Source organism: Oncorhynchus kisutch, unplaced genomic scaffold, assembly GCF_002021735.2.
Source record: "Oncorhynchus kisutch isolate 150728-3 unplaced genomic scaffold, Okis_V2 Okis03b-Okis08b_hom, whole genome shotgun sequence".
NCBI classification, from domain to species: Eukaryota; Metazoa; Chordata; class Actinopteri; order Salmoniformes; family Salmonidae; genus Oncorhynchus; species Oncorhynchus kisutch.
The window spans coordinates 3370447-3389412 of NW_022261980.1; positions in this window are offsets into that span (position 1 = coordinate 3370447).

Genomic DNA, 18966 nt, shown 5'->3' on the forward strand with positions numbered 1-18966 from the left:
GAGGAGGACAGGAAAGAGGAGGGGGAGGAAGAGAGGAGGAGAGAAGGGGGAGGAAGAGAGGATGACAGGAAAGAGGAGGGGAGGGGGAGGAAGAGAGGAGGGAGAGGAAAGAGGAGGGGAGGGGGAGGAAGAGAGGATGACAGGAAAGAGGAGGGGAGGGGGAGGGAGAGGAAGAGAGGAGAGGGAGAGGAGAGGAGGGGAAGAGGAGGGAGGGGAGGAGGGAGGAAGAGAGGAGGGCAGGAAAGAGGAGGGGAGGAAGGAGGAGAGAGGAGGAGAGAAGAGAAGAGGGAGGAAAGAGAGGAGGAGAGGAAAGAGGAGGGGGAGGAAGAGAGGAGGAGAGGAAAGGTGATGAGGTTGGGTCCCTCTTGGATAGTGAGCTGTTGCTGGGAAGGTCTGAAGACTGGAAGGGGGTGCAAGTGCAACACAATGAACACTAGATGTTCCAGACAGGAAACACTGGAGGCCATTCTGTTGGCTCTTTCTACCTTACAAAACTTCAGCTTTACTTTTCGTTGTGCTCTGAGCCGTAGCCAGGGCTTTCATCGTGCTTCCTGCTATTTTGCCCCTAGAAAGGACAATATTATGTAAAAAGAAGTTTGACAATTCATAAACTTCAGAGATGTCATTAGCTATGATTCAGATTTACGGGAGGTGATTGTGTATCTCCAAACTGCAAAACCTCTCTCATTAATGTTAATGATGCTACATTTGGCTTTGTCCCTTTCTTTCTACATCTTCAACCAGACAGGCTTACAGCAGACTTATATTGTAAGTGTGCTACTGGTCAACTTTGTAAGCCATAAACATAGTAAACCGTTAGCATACCGTAGTTTAACACAACAGTTGCAAATACATGTAATACTGTGTAGCTACACTGTAATTTCTATGTAGCTACACTCTATTGATAGGTAGGCCTACTGAAAGGACTATGTATTAACAGCTCTCTTTCTCTCTGTGGGTATATGGAGTGTAGTGTGTAGTTGGTGAAGTGTGCAATTAGAAGAGGGTTTTTTCAGGCCTTTTCAGAATATGATTAACCCTCCAACTATTTCCTGTTCTCTAGATTTGTGGACCTGCTGCACTCAGGAGAACCCAGTCAGACACGGATAGAGGGAGAAAGAGAAGGAGGGAGGGAGAGAGAGAGAGGAGGAGGATAGAGAAAGAGGAAGGGATGGAGTGAGAGGGGGGATAGAGACAGAGAGAGAGAGAGAGAGAGTGAGAGTGAGAGAGGGAGAAAGAAAGAGAGGAGAGAGAGAGAGAGGAGAGAGAAGCGGGAGGGAGAGAGAGAGGGGAAGGGATGGAGTGAGAGAGGGAGGGGGGATAGAGACAGAGAGAGAGAGAGAGAGAGAGAGAGAGAGAGGGGGGGGGGGGGGGGGGGGTAGAGCTGTTGCTTGCTCCCAGTAGCAGTAATATGACTCTTTACTTAACAATAGCTCTTAGCTAATTCACCATAATTCAGGGCTATTAAGCTTGTTTCTACAGCAGTTCCTTCAAATTAACAGTCATGATTCACAATCATTATCATTCATGTCACTAGGCTGCTGTCACTTTTCATTCCAAATAATTGCATCAAATCACAAGATCAAATAGTCATATTCAATGTCTCAAAACTGGCATTTCAAAGATCAAAACAATCATTAATCCATCTATCCATCATTAGAATCTGGGTGGTTCGAGCTCTGAATGCTGATTGGCTGACAGACCATATAGCACTGGTATGACCCCAAATATTTTTACTGTAATAATTACGTTGGTAACCAGTTTATAATAGCAATAAGGATATTATCGGGGGTTAGTGATATATAGCCACGGCTAAGGGCCGTAGTATATTGTGTTGCGTTGCGTTGAGAATAAGAGCGGCCCTTAGCCGTGGTACATTGGCCATATACCACACACCCCCTCAGGCCTTATTTTTTAATTATATCATGAACATGAAAGAATTCTTGTTCTCCAGTATTCACAAACAGGACACACAGTTGGTTTTTGATTCTGTATTCACTAGAGGTGATGCATTTCCATCTGCAGACAGATACACTGTTATGAGTCTGAGTGCCAGTACACTCCTAAGTGTTATATATGCAGTTAGTTCTACTCTCTCTCTCCCTCCCTTCCTCCCTCTCTCCCTCCCTTCCTCATTTTAATGCTGGGTTGAATGTGGAATCCACCTACACATGTTCTCCTGAGTCAGCCTGGTGTTTCTGCTCTATTCTGAGAGGTGAGGAGTGGGCTGCAGCTGCTGTGGTGTGTTTGTGTGTGTGTGTGTGTGTGTGTGTGTCTTTGTGTGTGCCCTGTGCGTATGTGTGAATTATGTGGTTTAAAAGGACCGGTGCTGGGCCCAGCTACAGGGAACAGGCAGAAAATACATCTCTATAACAAAGCCATCCTGAGGACAGAGAGTGCTACTCAGCAACAGGCCTCAGGCTCCTAATGGTTTTCAAGGGGAACGGATGGTCAAAATGGATGTCAAGGGGATGAACTCTTGTGAACACTGGAAAGTAGGATGGGTGTTGAAAGAATGTGTGTGTTGGAATCCTCTCATGAAAACAGTTTTGAGTAGCCCTTGTACTGTCATGTTGGTTTGTTTTATATGTCAAACGGGGTTGTTCCAAATACTGCCTGTTCTATTGCACAAACTAAAAACTTAACATGTACATTTCACTGTACTTGACATACTCTACAAACAATAAGCACATCTTAGAGTTTACAACGTTGTCAGTGCTTAGAAATATGACCTGCTAAATAGTTTCATTTAAGTGTTACAACTGCTACATGTTATTTATTGACCGATGTTCTGCACAGTCCTGACCTAACATCTATTTCAATGGAGATTCTCCATTGTTCAGACTATTTAGTCCAGGACTAGGCTTAATCTGTGTCCGGGAAGCCGGCCCTAAATGTCTACTGTCTTAAGGGAGGGAAATGAAAGTACACTGAAAAGGATATCAGAGAGATTATATGGAGTTACACTAAAGAGGGTTTCAGGAAATGTTATTACTGTAAATGGTTAAATCCAGTGTAAATGGGGTTCTATCATAGGGTTCTATCCAGTGTATTACTGCAAATATGGTTCTATCATAGGGTTCTATCCAGTGTATTACTGCAAATATGGTTCTATCATAGGGTTCTATCCAGTGTATTACTGTAAATTGGGTTCTATCATAGGGTTCTATCAAGGGTATTACTGTAAATAGGGTTCTATCATAAGGCTCTATCCGTTGTATTACTGTAAATATGGTTCTGTCATAAGGTTCTATCCGGTGTATTACTGTAAATAGGGTTCTATCATAAGGTTCTATCCAGTGTATTACTGTAAATAGGGTTCTATCATAAGGCTCTATCCAGTGTATTACTGTAAATAGGGTTCTATCATAAGACTCTATCTGGTGTATTACTGTAAATAGGGTTCTATCATAAGGCTCTATCCGGTGTATTACTGTAAATAGAGTTCTATGCTGTGGACCAGGCCCCTACAGCGCAATGCAGAATGCTCCTTCTGCTATGCATTCTTAGAAAAAAGGTGAACTTAAAAAGGTTCATCGGTGGTCCCCATAGGAGAACCCTTTGAATAACCCTTTACACAGAGGGTTTTACATTGAACCCAAAGGAGTTCTACCTGGAACCAAAAAGGGTTCTCCTATGGGTACAGCGGAACAGTGTGTGGCTCAGCTCTCTGCTATGTGTACCAGGATGGCAGCAGAAGGGGGATAACCCAGTAGTAACCCTGCAGCATAGGAGGGGAAATCAGCATCAACACACACACACACACACACACACACACACACACGCACGCATGCATGCACGCATGCACGCAGACACACACACACACACACACACACACACACACACACACACACACACACACACACACACACACACACACACACACACACACACACAACACACACACATACACACACACACATACACACACACACACACACACACACACACAACACACACACACACACACACACACACACACACACACACACACAACACACACACACACACACACACACACACACACACACACACACTGGTGCATATTACCAGCCCATTGGCCCACATTGGCACTCGTTCCTTCATCCCATCATGCCCCCCTTCTTCGCCCTGGGTGTGTCCGAAATGGCACCCTATTCTCTGTTTGGTGCATTGCAATATGTCTACCTCTATCTTCAGCAGCCTATCCCAACTCGTTGGCCCCATCTAGCCTCTATCCCCCTCAGCAGCTGTGTTGGCTGGGGTAGCAGAGCCAGCAGAGCTGGGGTTCTGACATGAAGGCAATGGTTCAGCTTCCCCTCCCTCCCCTCTCTCCTCGTCTACCCCCTCCACTCATCTCTCCACTCCCACTCCACTCTATGCCCCTTTCGTCTCCTTCAACAGCAGCTGAGAGCTGGGTACCTGACACACACACACACCCTGTCCCCTCTCACACCCCCCAGTGCTGCCTTGATAATACTGGGCTCTGTCAGATGCCTGACATACACTGTCTTTCCCTCCCATTTCACCCACTCAACAGCAGCCGAGGGCTGGGTGCCTGACATATCCACCATGGTTCAGCTTGCCCCCATTCCCCTCTCTCACCCTCTCCCACCCTCTCTCCCTCTTTCACTCCCTCATTCCCCACTGGTTCTGTTGGAATAACAGTGGCTAGATGTTTGACATTCCCGCTCTCTGCTAAATACCCCTCAAATACCCCCCCCTCTCATTCACTTTCTTTCTTTCTTCTTTCTTTCTTTCTTTCTTCTTTCTTCTTTCTTTTCTTTCTTTCTTTTCTTTCTTTCTTTCTTTCTTTTCTTTCTTTCTTTCTTTCTTCTGTTTCTCTCTGTCTTTCAATTTCAAATCAATGAAATTTGCTTTATTGGCGTGCGTTAACAATGTACATATTGCCCAAAGCGTACTGTGGAGACTGTGATACATTTACAATATTAAAACTCCATTAGGGTAGGGGGCACTATTTTCAACTCCGGATGAAAAGCGTGCCCAAAGTAAACTGCCTGTTACTCTGTTACTTTAGATATCAGCTGATGTACGAAGGGCTATATAAAATACATTGGATTTGATTTCGATTTGATTTGGAAGGTGATGGAGTCCAGGTGAGTGACAGACATAGGGGAGGTCATCAGGAAGGTGATGGAGTTCAGGTGCGTATAACGAATGTGGCAGGTGTGAGTAATAATTAATAACTGGCAACAACGAGCGCCAGAGAAGGAGAGCAGGAGTAGACGTGACACACATTATAATACCACCAGAAAACCTTCCCCAGGTTACTGTTCACACAAATGCCTCTGTAATTGTTATGGACAACTTTGTCCTCAGTTCTTAAAGATTAGGGTTATGAGTCCATAAAAATAACCTACACTCAGGATCAATATTAAATAGTTAATACTGTATTATTGAAATGTTCCACTAGTGTATTGAGCATCTAATTTAGGATGCCATCAGGTCTGCATGCTTTTTTAATTTGAAGGCTTGAAGTTTCTTATAGAACTCCTGGTCAGTAATTGTGGAGTCCAATGGATTTTGATAGTCATTTATAGCTTTTTCTAACTGTGTTCAACTTCTCATGAAATTGGCATTGTTCTGTGTTTGCATCAATTTTAACGGTGTTGTATAGTGTTTTAATTAAATGGGTTGTCCATATGTCACCATTTTGTATCGTTAATTCCTCTATTAAAATGTCAAATCTTGCCAGAAGTTGTTTATGGACTCCTCAATTAGTGTCAGCTGCTTGCTGTTGTACTGTGCTTTTTTGGTTTCTGTGAGTACATTTATAGAGTTTTAGTAATGAAGGTGTAATTCACCATTAATTCACCATTATTTGGGTATCTGTGCTTTTGGTTTGATAGTGTTCTAATTATTTTTTACAATCTGTATCAAACCAGTTCTCCTCTGAGGTATTTTATAGATTTAAAAAAATCAATTTCAGTTCGGCTTCTTTTTCTGTTTGCCTGAATATATTGTTGATGTTTTTTACTGCCAGATTGTTGTCTTCTTGACTGTGAGTGGATGTGGCGTCCAGTAGTTATATAAAACTGTTTGGATTTGTTGGTTACTGGTTGCTTTCTGGTATTCTTCTGTGCTGTTTTGGGCCCATCTGTATGAATGTTGTGCAGCTTACTGGGCTGTGAAAGTGGGTTTGTTTCCATGTCTGTTCTTTTGAGGAACTACTTTATGTGGCTGTGATCAGACAGAGGTTTTAGTGGCTTGACAGTGAATGAGTTAGCAAGAGAAAGGGTCACTGTTTGTAATCATGTAGTCTACTGTGCTGTGGCCAAGGGGTGAGCAATAGGTAAATCTCCCCAAAGAGTCCCCAGTAACCTACCATTAACAAAGTACAGACCCAGGCTTCGACAGAGCTGCAACAGATCCCTTCCGCTTTTGTTGATGGTGCTGTCACTGTTGTTTCTATTGGGGAAATTAAGACAGTTAGAAACAGTATCTGGTCTTAGTATTTTGTGTTTTCTATATTTATTTGGTCAGGCCAGGGTGTGATATGGGTTTATTTTGTGTTGTGTTTATGTATTGTACACAGGTACTCCTGTGTACCTACCTAGCCTTGCACGTCCTGTGCCAGTCCTGCTCTCAGGCTCTCCAGTACACCTTCACGGTCCGGTCCATCCTGTGCCACCTTCACACACCAGTCCTCCGGTGGCAGCTTCTCTCACCAGGCTTCCTGAGCGTGTCCTCGGCCCAGTACCACCAGTGCCAGCGCCACGCACCAGGCCTTCAGTGCGCCTCGCCTGTTCAGCGCTGCCAGAGCCTTTCTCCTCTCCAGCGCTGTCGGAGTCTTCCGCCTGTTTAGCGCTACCAGAGCCTTCCTCCTCTCCAGCGTTGCCGGAGTCTCCCACCTGTTTAGCGCTGCCAGAGCCTTCCTCCTCTCCAGCGCTGCCGGAGTCTCCCGCCTGTCTAGCGCTATCAGAGCCTTCCTCCTCTCCAGCGCTGCCGGAGTCTCCCGCCTGTTTAGCGCTGCCAGAGCCTTCCTTCTCTCCAGCGCTGCCGGAGTCTCCTGCCTGTTCAACGCAGCCAGAGCTGCTAATCTGCATGGAGAAGCTAGAGCTGCCAGTCTGCATGGAGCAGCCAGACAGAGCTGCCAGTCTGCATGGAGCAGCCAGACAGAGCTGCCAGTCTGCATGGAGCAGCCAGAGCAGCCAGTCTGCATGGAGCAGCCAGAGCTTCCATTCTGCATGGAGCAGCCAGAGCTTCCAGTCTGCATGGAGCAGCCAGAGCTTCCAGTCTGCATGGAGCAGCCAGAGCTGCCAGTCTGCATGGAGCAGCCAGAGCTGCCAGTCTGCATGGAGCAGCCAGAGATGCCAGTCTGCATGGAGCAGCCAGAGCTTCCAGTCTGCATGGAGCAGCCAGAGCTTCCAGTCTGCATGGAGCAGCCAGAGCTTCCAGTCTGCATGGAGCAGCCAGAGCTGCCAGTCTGCATGGAGCAGCCAGAACTGCCAGTCTGCATGGAGCAGCCAGAGCTGCCAGTCTGCATGGAGCAGCCAGAGCTGCCAGTCTGCATGGAGCAGCCAGAGCTGCCTGTCTGCATGGAGCAGCCAGAGCAGCTAGAGCCGCCAGTCAGCCAGGATCTTCCAGATCCGCCAGTCAGCCAAGATCCGCCAGTCAGCCAGGATCTTCCAGATCCGCCATTCAGCCAGGATCCACCATTCAGCCAGGATCCGCCAGTCAGCCAGGATCCGCTAGTCAGCCATGATCTTCCAGATCCGCCAGTCAGCCAGGATCCACCAGTCAGCCAGGATCTTCCAGATCCGCCAGTCAGCCAGGATCTTTCAGTCAGCCATGATCTTCCAGATCCGCCAGTCAGCCAGGATTCGACAGTCAGCCAGGATCTGTCAGAACCTCCAGCTAGCCAGGATCCGCCAGTCAGCCAGAATCTGCCAGAACCACCAGCTAGCCAGGATCTGCCAGAGCCTACTACCTGCCTGAGTTTCCTCTCAGTACTGGGCTTCCTCTCAGTACTAGGCATCCTCTCGGTGCTGAGCTTCCCCTCAGTGCTGAGCTTCCCCTCAGTGCTGAGCTTCCCCTCAGTGCCGAGCTACCCCTCAGTCCCGAGCTACCCCTCAGTCCCGAGCTTCCCCTCAGTCCCGAGCTTCCCCTCAGTCCCGAGCTTCCCCTCAGTCCCGAGCTTCCCCTCAGTCCCGAGCTTCTACCTCAGTCCCGAGCTGCCCCTCAGTCCAGTGGGGTCCTTGGTGAGGGTTATTAGGCCAAGGTCGTCGGCGAGAGTCGCCAATCAAAGGACGCGTTACAGGGGGACTAAGACTTGTTTGGAGTGGGGTCCACGTCCCGAGCCGGAGCCGCCACCGTGGACAGACGCCCACCCAGGCCCTCCCCTATGGGTTTAAGTGTGCGGCCGGGAGTCCGCACCTTGGGGGGGGGGGGGGGGGGGTTCTGTCACGCCCTGGTCTTAGTATTTTGTGTTTTCTATATTTATTTGGTCAGGCCAGGGTGTGACATGGGTTTATTTTGTGTTGTGTTTATGTATTGGGGGTTTTTCGTAGGTTTTAGGATTGTGGCTTAGTGGGGTGTTCTAGCAAAGTCTATGGTTGCCTGAGGCGGTTCTCAATCAGAGGCAGGTGATTCTCGTTGTCTCTGATTGGGAACCATATTTAGACAGCCATATTCTTTGAGTGTTTGGTGGGTGATTGTTCCTGTCTCTGTGTTAGTTGTCACCAGATAGGCTGTTTAGGTTTTCACGTTCCGTTTCTTGTTTTTGTATTGTTTGTGTTTTTTCGTTTATTAAAGATGTATCGAATTAACCACGCTGCATTTTGGTCCGACTCTCTTTCGACGGAAGAAAACTGTAACAGATAAAGTAGTCTACAGTACTACTTTCAAGAGATGAGCTATAGGTGTACCTACCGTAGGAGTCCCCTCGCAGCCTACCATTGACTATGTACATACCCAGCATGCAACAGACCTGCAGGAGTTGTGACCCGTTTTTGTTGTTTATGTTGTCATAGTTGTGCCTAAAGGAGCATATGGGGGAGGGAATGCTGTCACCTGCAGGCAGGTGTTTGTCCTCCTGTGTGCTGAGGGTGTCAGGTTCTAGTCCGGTTCTGGCATTTAGGTCACCACAGACTAGTACATGTCCCTGGGCCTGGAAGAAATGTATTTCCCCATCCAGGATGGAGAAGCTGTCTTCAATAAGCTATCTTTTATTTACTTTTCTGCTCCTTTGTACACCAGTATTTCTACTTGCACATCACCATCTGCTCATCTATCACTCCAGTGTTAATTTGCTAAATTGTAATTACTTCGCTACTATGGCCTATTTATTGCCTTACCTCCTCACGCCATTTGCACACACTGTATATAGACTTTCTTTTTTTTCTATTGTGTTATTGACTGTACACTTGTTTATTCCTTGTGTAACTGTGTTGTTGTTTGTGTCGCACTGTTTGCTTTATCTTGGCCAGGTCGTAGTTGTAATTGAGAACTTGTTCTCAACTAGCCTACCTGGTTAAATAAAGGTGTTCTCAACTAGCCTACCTGGTTAAATAAAGGTGTTCTCAACTAGCCTACCTGGTTAAATAAAGGTGTTCTCAACTAGCCTACCTGGTTAAATAAAGGTGTTCTCAACTAGCCTACCTGGTTAAATAAAGGTGTTCTCAACTAGCCTACCTGGTTAAATAAAGGTGTTCTCAACTAGCCTACCTGGTTAAATAAAGGTGTTCTCAACTAGCCTACCTGGTTAAATAAAGGCGTTCTCAACTAGCCTACCTGGTTAAATAAAGGCGTTCTCAACTAGCCTACCTGGTTAAATAAAGGTGTTCTCAACTAGCCTACCTGGTTAAATAAAGGTGTTCTCAACTAGCCTACCTGGTTAAATAAAGGTGTTCTCAACTAGCCTACCTGGTTAAATAAAGGTGTTCTCAACTAGCCTACCTGGTTAAATAAAGGTGTTCTCAACTAGCCTACCTGGTTAAATAAAGGTGTTCTCAACTAGCCTACCTGGTTAAATAAAGGTGTTCTCAACTAGCCTACCTGGTTAAATAAAGGTGTTCTCAACTAGCCTACCTGGTTAAATAAAGGTGTTCTCAACTAGCCTACCTGGTTAAATAAAGGCGTTCTCAACTAGCCTACCTGGTTAAATAAAGGCGTTCTCAACTAGCCTACCTGGTTAAATAAAGGTGTTCTCAACTAGCCTACCTGGTTAAATAAAGGTGTTCTCAACTAGCCTACCTGGTTAAATAAAGGTGTTCTCAACTAGCCTACCTGGTTAAATAAAGGTGTTCTCAACTAGCCTACCTGGTTAAATAAAGGTGTTCTCAACTAGCCTACCTGGTTAAATAAAGGTGTTCTCAACTAGCCTACCTGGTTAAATAAAGGTGTTCTCAACTAGCCTACCTGGTTAAATAAAGGTGTTCTCAACTAGCCTACCTGGTTAAATAAAGGTGTTCTCAACTAGCCTACCTGGTTAAATAAAGGTGTTCTCAACTAGCCTACCTGGTTAAATAAAGGTGTTCTCAACTAGCCTACCTGGTTAAATAAAGGTGAAATAAAATACATAAAAAAATACAACAAATAAAGTATGGGGGTTGAAGTGGGGGGGTCGGGGGGGCGGGGTCAGGGGGTATAGTTGGCACACAGGAGGATATTTTCTGTTAAGATAATTTCCATTTGAATTTCTAGCCAAATGTAAAATGTTCCTGTTTTGATTAATTTAATGGAGTGAGTTAGGTCTGCTCTATACCAAATTAGCAAACCCCCTGAGTTCCTTCCATGTTTCACACCTGGCAGTTTGGTGGGGGGACTACCAGCTTTCTGTAACCTAGAGGGCAACCAGTGGGTCTGTCTCCTCTATACCAGGTTTCTTGTAGGATGACAATGTCTGTATTTACGATTTCTTTGATGAAGTCCAGGTTCCTGCTCTCTGTCTCTCCCACTCTCTCCCCCTTCTCTTTCCGCCCCTCCCTCTCTTTCACTCTCACTCTCTCTCTCACCTATTTCACCCCCTCAACAGCAGCAGCACTAAGATCCTGACATATACACAATTGCTCTGCCTTTCATCCACTTTTTACTCTCCTCCTACTTAGTTTAGGACCTGTGAAACACACCCCCTCCCCTGGTAGGCCGGCTGGCCAGCTGGCTTCCTAACATGCTCCACGATGAACACACACACCCTCCCCTGGCGGGCCGGCTGGCTTCCTAACATGCTCCACGATGAACACACATACCCTCCCCTGGCAGGCCGGCTGGCTTCCTAACATGCTCCACGATGAACACACACACCCTCCCCTGGCGGGCCGGCTGGCTTCCTAACATGGTCCACGATGAACACACACACCCTCCCCTGGCAGGCCGGCTGGCTTCCTAACATGCTCCACAATGAACACACACACCCTCCCCTGGCAGGCCGGTGGGCAGGCTGGCTTCCTAACATGCCTCTCGATGGCCCAAAATTAGCAGCATATTGTTGTAGGGGACATGTCCAGTTATGAATAGAGCTGAGGTCATATCAAATGTCATTTATATGCTTGGGTATTGTGGATGGCATGCTATGACAAGGCAAATGAGACATTGGGAGTGCAGTGTATGTGTGTGTTTAATTCTGCAATTCTGTCTTGCCAAGAGTCAATGGATTGATTTCCCGTACTCTGTTATGAATGGAACTAGACAGAGTTTTGGAAAATACTTCTGGACCAGAGTTCTTAAACTAGACAACGTTCTGGACCAGTGATCTCAAACTAAGGGTTCTTCTGAACTAGAGTCCTGGAACTAGACCATTGTCATTCTAACGTGATACACAGTTGCCAGGAGCCATATGTCTAACCAATAGTGGAACATCTCTAAAAATGTTGATTTTGCTGATCCTCTCAACACTAGTTCCTATTTCAGGATATCGCTCTGCTCTTCTGCCAACTACCATGCCCGATCAGCTGAGCAAACTTGCTCCAGCAGGATGCATTAGCAAATAAATGATCCTTATAACTTCTTCTGTGTGTGATTTTTAAACATGCAGTTTCAGAACTGGCGTTGTTATCATCCCTGCCTTTGGTTTCCTATGGATTGATCTGAGACTGGTTCAGCCAGCAAGTAGACACTAGCTAGCTTACGTGAACTAACTCATTTGTATGCACATTTTGCATTTCATTAATACTGATCCTACCACCACAGAACACTTTAGCTAGATGTAGAATTATGTAGGGAAGACTTGCTCATGAAAAAAACCTTTTTGGCTAAATTAACTCTGACTGTTTTATAGGATGGAAGGGGGTTCAGTGGAAAATGTCACCGTGGTAACATTTTCGATAGTTAGGACACCATATTGTATGTAGTCTTACTTTTTAGCTTTCCCATGAGCATTTGCGAGTTATCAGACAGATCAGTACAGAGGGCCGTTGCGCTATCTGACGTGTGACAATGGGAATTAGACAGCAGGGTTGGGCTCAATTCCATTTCAATTCATGTCAAATCAGGAAATGCACTAAAATTCTAATTCCAATTATATTCATTGCTTTTCAATTAGGATTTTTTACAATTTGAATGTTTTGAATTGACTGGAATTGAAATGGAATTGACCCTAACCCTGCTAGACAGGATACTGGACAAGAGCTGTAGAACTAGACAGGATTCGAGACTAAATCTGTAGAACTAGACAGGATTCTGGGCAAGAGTTGGAGAACTAGACAGGATTCTGGACCTGGTCTGTAGTACTAGACAGGATTCTGGACCTGGTCTGTAGTACTAGACAGGATTCTGGACCTGGTCTGTAGTACTAGACAGGATTCTGGACCTGGTCTGTAGTACTAGACAGGATTCTGGACCTGGTCTGTAGTACTAGACAGGATTCTGGACCTGGTCTGTAGTACTAGACAGGATTCTGGACCTGGTCTGTAGTACTAGACAGGATTCTGGACCTGGTCTGTAGTACTAGACAGGATTCTGGACCTGGTCTGTAGTACTAGACAGGATTCTGGACCTGGTCTGTAGTACTAGACAGGATTCTGGACACAGAAATAAAGAAAACATTTAACCATAGCCTGAGGCAGCTGGGGCAGCTCCTCCACAGTAGGAAGTTACTTCTCTCCAGCTGTGACATTCTCCAGTCCCACTCCCACTCCCCTGTCGGACTGAAGAGGCGAAAGCTCCAGGAGTAATGGCCAATGGGGTGAAATGAGGCAGAAACACAGCTTTTCACCGGTCCTGACCCGTAGGCTATAAAACAGACCCATAATTGTACACACGCAAATACGCACGCACGCACCCACACACATTCAAACACACACAAGCACACATGTGGATGTGTGTGCCTGTGTGTAGGCTTGCATGCATCTGCATCTGCGGGTCTGTTTAACAACCACACACTCACACACACCGGTTCTGACCTGTATAGGCTATATAACTGGTTTAGACAGCATATAGGGAAGATAGGATGATAAACTGAGCATGACTGTGTCCCAAACTGTAACCTATTCCTGACAGAGTGCACTTCTTTTGACTCAAGCCCTATGGGAGCTGGTTAAATGTAGTGCCTTACAGAGAATAGGGTGCTGTTTGGACGCACCCCATGTCTGTCTGTCTAGCTTAGTGAACCACCTATGCTGTTTGGGATGCACAGCATGTCTGTCTGTTTAGCTTAGTGAACAGCCTCTTCAGGTGTCTAACTGTATCAAAAAAGATTGCATGATTACATGATAACCAAAAAGGTGAATGGTCAAAAAGCAACTGGGAGTAGTGGTTTCTGACCTGACTACTTAACTTTGAACTAAAGTGGAATGACTATTCACTATCAGGTTGGTATGTGACACTTTGGACAGGGTCGAGTGGTTCGTTGTACCCTAACACTCAATTAACACACACACACTCTCTCTCTCTCTCTCTCTCTCTCTCTTTCTCTCTCTCTCTCTATATATATATCAATTAAATTCAATCTCGCTGTACAGTGCATTCGGAAAGTATTCAGACCCCTACGTTAAAGCCTTATTCTATAATGGGTTAAATATTTTTTCCCCTCATCAATCTACACACAATACCCCATAATGACAAAGCAAGAACAGGTTTATAGAATTTTCACAAATGTATTAAAAAAAATCACATTTAGACAAGTATTCAGACCCTTTACCCAGTACTTTGTTGCAGCACCTCTCAAAGTGATTACAGCCTCCAGTCTTCTTGGGTACGATGCTACAAGCTTGGCACACCTGTATTTGGTGAGTTTCTCCCATTCTTCTCTGCAGATCCTATCAAGCTCTGTCAGGTTGGATGGGGAGCGTTGCACACAACTATTTTCAGATCTCTCCAGAGATGTTCGATCAGGTTCATGTCCGGCTCTGGCTGGGCCACTCAAGGGCATTCAGAGACTTGTCTCGAAGCCACTCTTGCGTTGTCTTGCCTGTGTGCTTAGGGTCATTGTCCTGATGAAAGGTGAACCTTCGCCCCAGTCTGAGGTCCTGTGCGCCTTGGAGCAGGTTTTCATCAACGATCTCACTGTACTTTGCTCCGTTCATCTTTCCCTCAATCCTGAATAATCTCCCAGTACCTGCCACTGACAAACATCCCCACAGCATGATGCTGCCACCACCATGCTTCACTGTAGAGATGGTGCCAGGTTTCCTCCAGATGTGACGCTTGGTATTCAGGCCAAAGAGTTCAATCTTGGTTTCATCAGACAAGAGAATCTTGTTTCTCATGGTCTGAGTCCTTTAGGTGCCTTTTGGAAAACTCCTGGCTGCTCTACTATAAAGGCCTGATTGGTGGAGTGCTGCAGAGATGGCTGTCCTTCCGGAAGGTCCTCCCATCTCCACAGAGGAACTCTGGAGCTCTGTCAGAGGGACCATTGGGTTCTTGGTCACCTCCCTGACCAAGGGCCTTCTCCTCTGATTGCTCAGTTTGACCAGGCGGCCAGCTCTAGGAAGAGTCTTTATGCTACCAAACTTCATCCATTTAGAAATGACTGTGTTCTTGGGGACCTGTAATGCTGCATAATTGTTTTTGTACCCTTCCCCAGATCTGTGCCTCGAAACAATCCTGTCTCGGAGCTCAATTCCTTCGACCTCATGGCTTGGTTTTTGCTCTACGGACAATTCCTTCGACCTCATGACTTGATTTTTACTCTGACAACTGTGGGACCTTATATAAACAGATGGGTGCCTCAATTTCGAGACTCATAGCAAAGGGTCTGAATGCTTATGTAAATAATGTATTTCTGTTTTTTGTTTGTAATAAATGAACAAAATGTTTTGCTTTATCATTATGGGGTATTGTGTGTAGATTGATGAGGATAAAGTAAAAAAAAAAAACATTTTAGAATAAGGCTGTAATGTAACAAAATGTGGAAAAAGAGAAGGTCTCTTAATAGTTTCTGAATGCACTTTATCTCTCCTCCCTTTACATATCTTCTGCTTGTTGTTACGATGCCAAAAATCACCTCAGTCTAACCACTATGTTATTCTATGTGTATGTGTGGCATGCATGCCTGTGTACGTATACGCACTTGTGTGTGTGTGTGTGAGTGTGTGTCTGTGTGTGTGTATATATATATGTGTGTGTGTGTGTGTGTGATGAAAAAGCAGGTGAATGTGCTGATTTATATGCTGTTTAAGTATCTTAAGGCAGTCACCCTTCAGTGCCAGCCCTGTGGCCCCCAAACAGCCACCAGAAACTGATCTAAGTTCAGTTTACATTTACACCCTCATGGTTATGGTTAGGATCAGGGGAAGTCAAAATTATCCTTGATCTGTGCTTAAGAGCACCGTCAACCCTGCAGCCCTTGAAAGAGTCTGGCTGACTTTACAGCACAGTGTGAGCATAACACTAATGAGACCTTTAAAGTCTATCTCTCTCCCTCACTCTCACTCTCTGTCTCTCTCTCTCCTCTGTCTCTCTCCTCACTCTCACCCTCTGTCTCTCTCTCTCTCTCTCTCTCCCTCAATCTCACTCTCTGTCTCTCTCTCTCCCTCTGTCTCTCTCCCTCTCTCTCCCTCACTCTCACTCTCTGTCTCTCTCCCTCTCTCTCTCTCTCTCTCTCTCTCTCTCTCTCTCTCTCTCTCTCTTCTCTCTCTCTCTCTCCCTCTGTCTCTCTCTCTGCCTCTCTCCCCCTCTGCTCTCTCTCCCTGTCTCTCTCTCTCTCTTCTCTCTCTCTCTCTCTCCCTCTGTCTCTCTCTCCCTCTGTCTCTCTCTCCCTCTGTCTCTCTCTCTCCTCTCTCTCTCTTCTCTCTCTCTCTCTCTCTCTCTCTCCTCTGTCTCTCTCTCTCTCTTCTCCTCTTCTCTCCCTCTGTCTCTCTCTCTCTCATCTCTCTCTCTCTCTCTCTCTCTCTCTCTGTCTCTCTCTCTCTGTCTCTCTCTCTGTCTCTCTCTCCCTCTCTCTCCCTGTCTCTCTCTCTCTCTCTCTCCCTCTGTCTCTCTCTCCCTCTGTCTCTCTCTCTCTCTCTCTCCCTCTGTCTCTCTCTCCCTCTGTCTCTCTCTCCCTCTCTCTCTCTCTCTCTCTCTCTCTCTCTCTCTCTCTCTCCCTCTGTCTCTCTCTCCCTCTGTCTCTCTCTCCCTCTTTCTCTTTCTTCTTCTTTATCTCTTTCTCTTCCTCCTCTTTTTCTCCTTCTCTCTGCCGTATCTCACTTTCTCTTATCTCTTTCCATCTGTCTTTTATCTGTCATTTCTCTCACTCGCTCCCTCTCTTCCTCATCTCTCTCTGTCTCATCCACCCTCCCTCCCTCCCTCCCTCTGTCCCTGACTCCCTCACCTTGCCAACTCTTTGATCACTGCAATAAAACAGATGAACTACACACTGCATTCCCCCCTAACCCTCTCTAACTGCTAATGGGCCATGATGGGGAGAGAATACATTTACAGTCAACCCCCTAACCTTTCACTTCCACTTGCTTAGGGCCCGATTCAGACTTAGGAAAGGTATTCCTTCACATGCTTTCCTATGCACTTCTCAGCAGCTAGTATTCAGATTTAATTTATGCAGGCTTGCAGGCGTGGTTCCCTTAAGCGCATTGAATACATTTTATCATACAGCTGTTAACACTCCCACTTGCTGGTCACCAGATTTTATTGTGGAGTTTTAAGTGAATAGGGTTTTCAGTACACTTATCTAAATGCATCCCTTTACATCTGGTGTACCTTAATTAGAATTATCTCCACAGACTCACTAGAACATATGGAGAGAACGGTTCAAAATATTAGGGATCAATGAAAGACAGCCGTGTAAATACATTAATATTCGTCTCCTTTTCAGCACCAATTGGTAAATAAGAAATACTCTGATCTTGTATATTATTCCGGGTTAGAAAAGTATTTATGGGCATCCTGAGTGACACAGCTGTCTAAAGCACTGCATCGCAGTGTTGCGGCGTCACTACAGCCTGGGGTTCACACAATTAGCGAAGCGTTGTCCAGGTTATGGGAGAGTTTGGCAGTTCTATCGGAGCTATCAGAGCATATCGGACTGTTAGCAGAAGAGGCCCATCAGCCAATTTCTTGGGCTACAATACCTATTTTGCCAAATGGCCTGGATCCTTTTACAACACGGAGCCCTGCCGATCCATCACGACTGGTCTGCCGACGTAACCACACGAGGGGGCAACAACAGTGTCTACAGTCGCGACGTTCCCCTAAGGCCCATCTGCTAGCCAGCTAGCCCCGGCCCGCTAGTTGTCTGAATCACCGTGTCTCCAGCCAGCCTAACTACTCACTGGACTCCTATGATCACTCGGCTACGCATGCCTCTCCCTAATCAAATCAAATCAAATCAAATTGTATTTGTCACATACACATGGTTAGCAGATGTTAATGCGAGTGTAGCGAAATGCTTCTGCTTCTAGTTCCGACAATGCAGTAATAACCAACGAGTAATCTAGCTAACAATTCCAAAACTACTACCTTATACACACAAGTGTAAAGGGATAAAGAATATGTACATAAAGATATATGAATGAGTGATGGTACAGAGCGGCATTGGCAAGATGCAGTAGATGGTATCGAGTACAGTATATACATATGAGATGAGTATGTAAACAAAGTGGCATAGTTTAAAGTGGCTAGTGATACATGTATTACATAAAGATGCAGTAGATGTTATAGAGTACAGTATATACGTATACATATGAGATGAATAATGTAGGGTATGTAAACATTATATTAAGTAGCATTGTTTAAAGTGGCTAGTGATATATTTTACATCAATTCCCATCAATTCCCATTATTAAAGTGGCTGGAGTTGAGTCAGTGTGTTGGCAGCAGCCACTCAATGTTAGTGGTGGCTGTTTAACAGTCTGGTGGCCATGAGATAGAAGCTGTTTTTCAGTCTCTCGGTCCCTGCTTTGATGCACCTGTACTGACCTCACCTTCTGGATGATAGCGGGGTGAACAGGCAGTGGCTCGGGTGTTTGTTGTCCTTGATGATCTTTATGGCCTTCCTGTGACATCGGGTGGTGTAGGTGTCCTGGAGGGCAGGTAGTTTGCCCCGGTGATGCGTTGTGCAGACCTCACTACCCTCTGGAGAGCCTTACTGTTGTGGGCGGAGCAGTTGCTGTACCAGCCGGTGATACAGCCCGACAGGATGCTCTCGATTGTGCATCTGTAGAAGTTTGTGAGTGCTTTTGGTGACAAGCTGAATTTCTTCAGCCTCCTGAGGTTGAAGAGGCGTTTGGTGTTTGTTAATTCCATGTGTAACTGTGTTGTTGTTTGTGTCATACTGCTTTGCAGTACGGCCAGGTCGCAGTTGTAAATGAGAACTTGTTCTCAACTGGCTTACCTGGTTAAATAAAGGTGAAATAAAACCAATTTTAAACATTTTTGCTGATGGCTAAAGAAGTCTATAGCTTGGGTCCCTAAATTAAATCATTGGAAGTTAAGGCCAACATTTCATAAACTTCACTGTAGAGAAAAAAGAAGAAACCTGCACACTGCTCTTGCTAGTTTCACTTTATTAAGCTTTAAATATCAGCCTCAAGGCCTTCGTCAAGGCCTTCGCCTTGAGGCTGATATGAAAAGCTTAATAGAGAGCAGTGA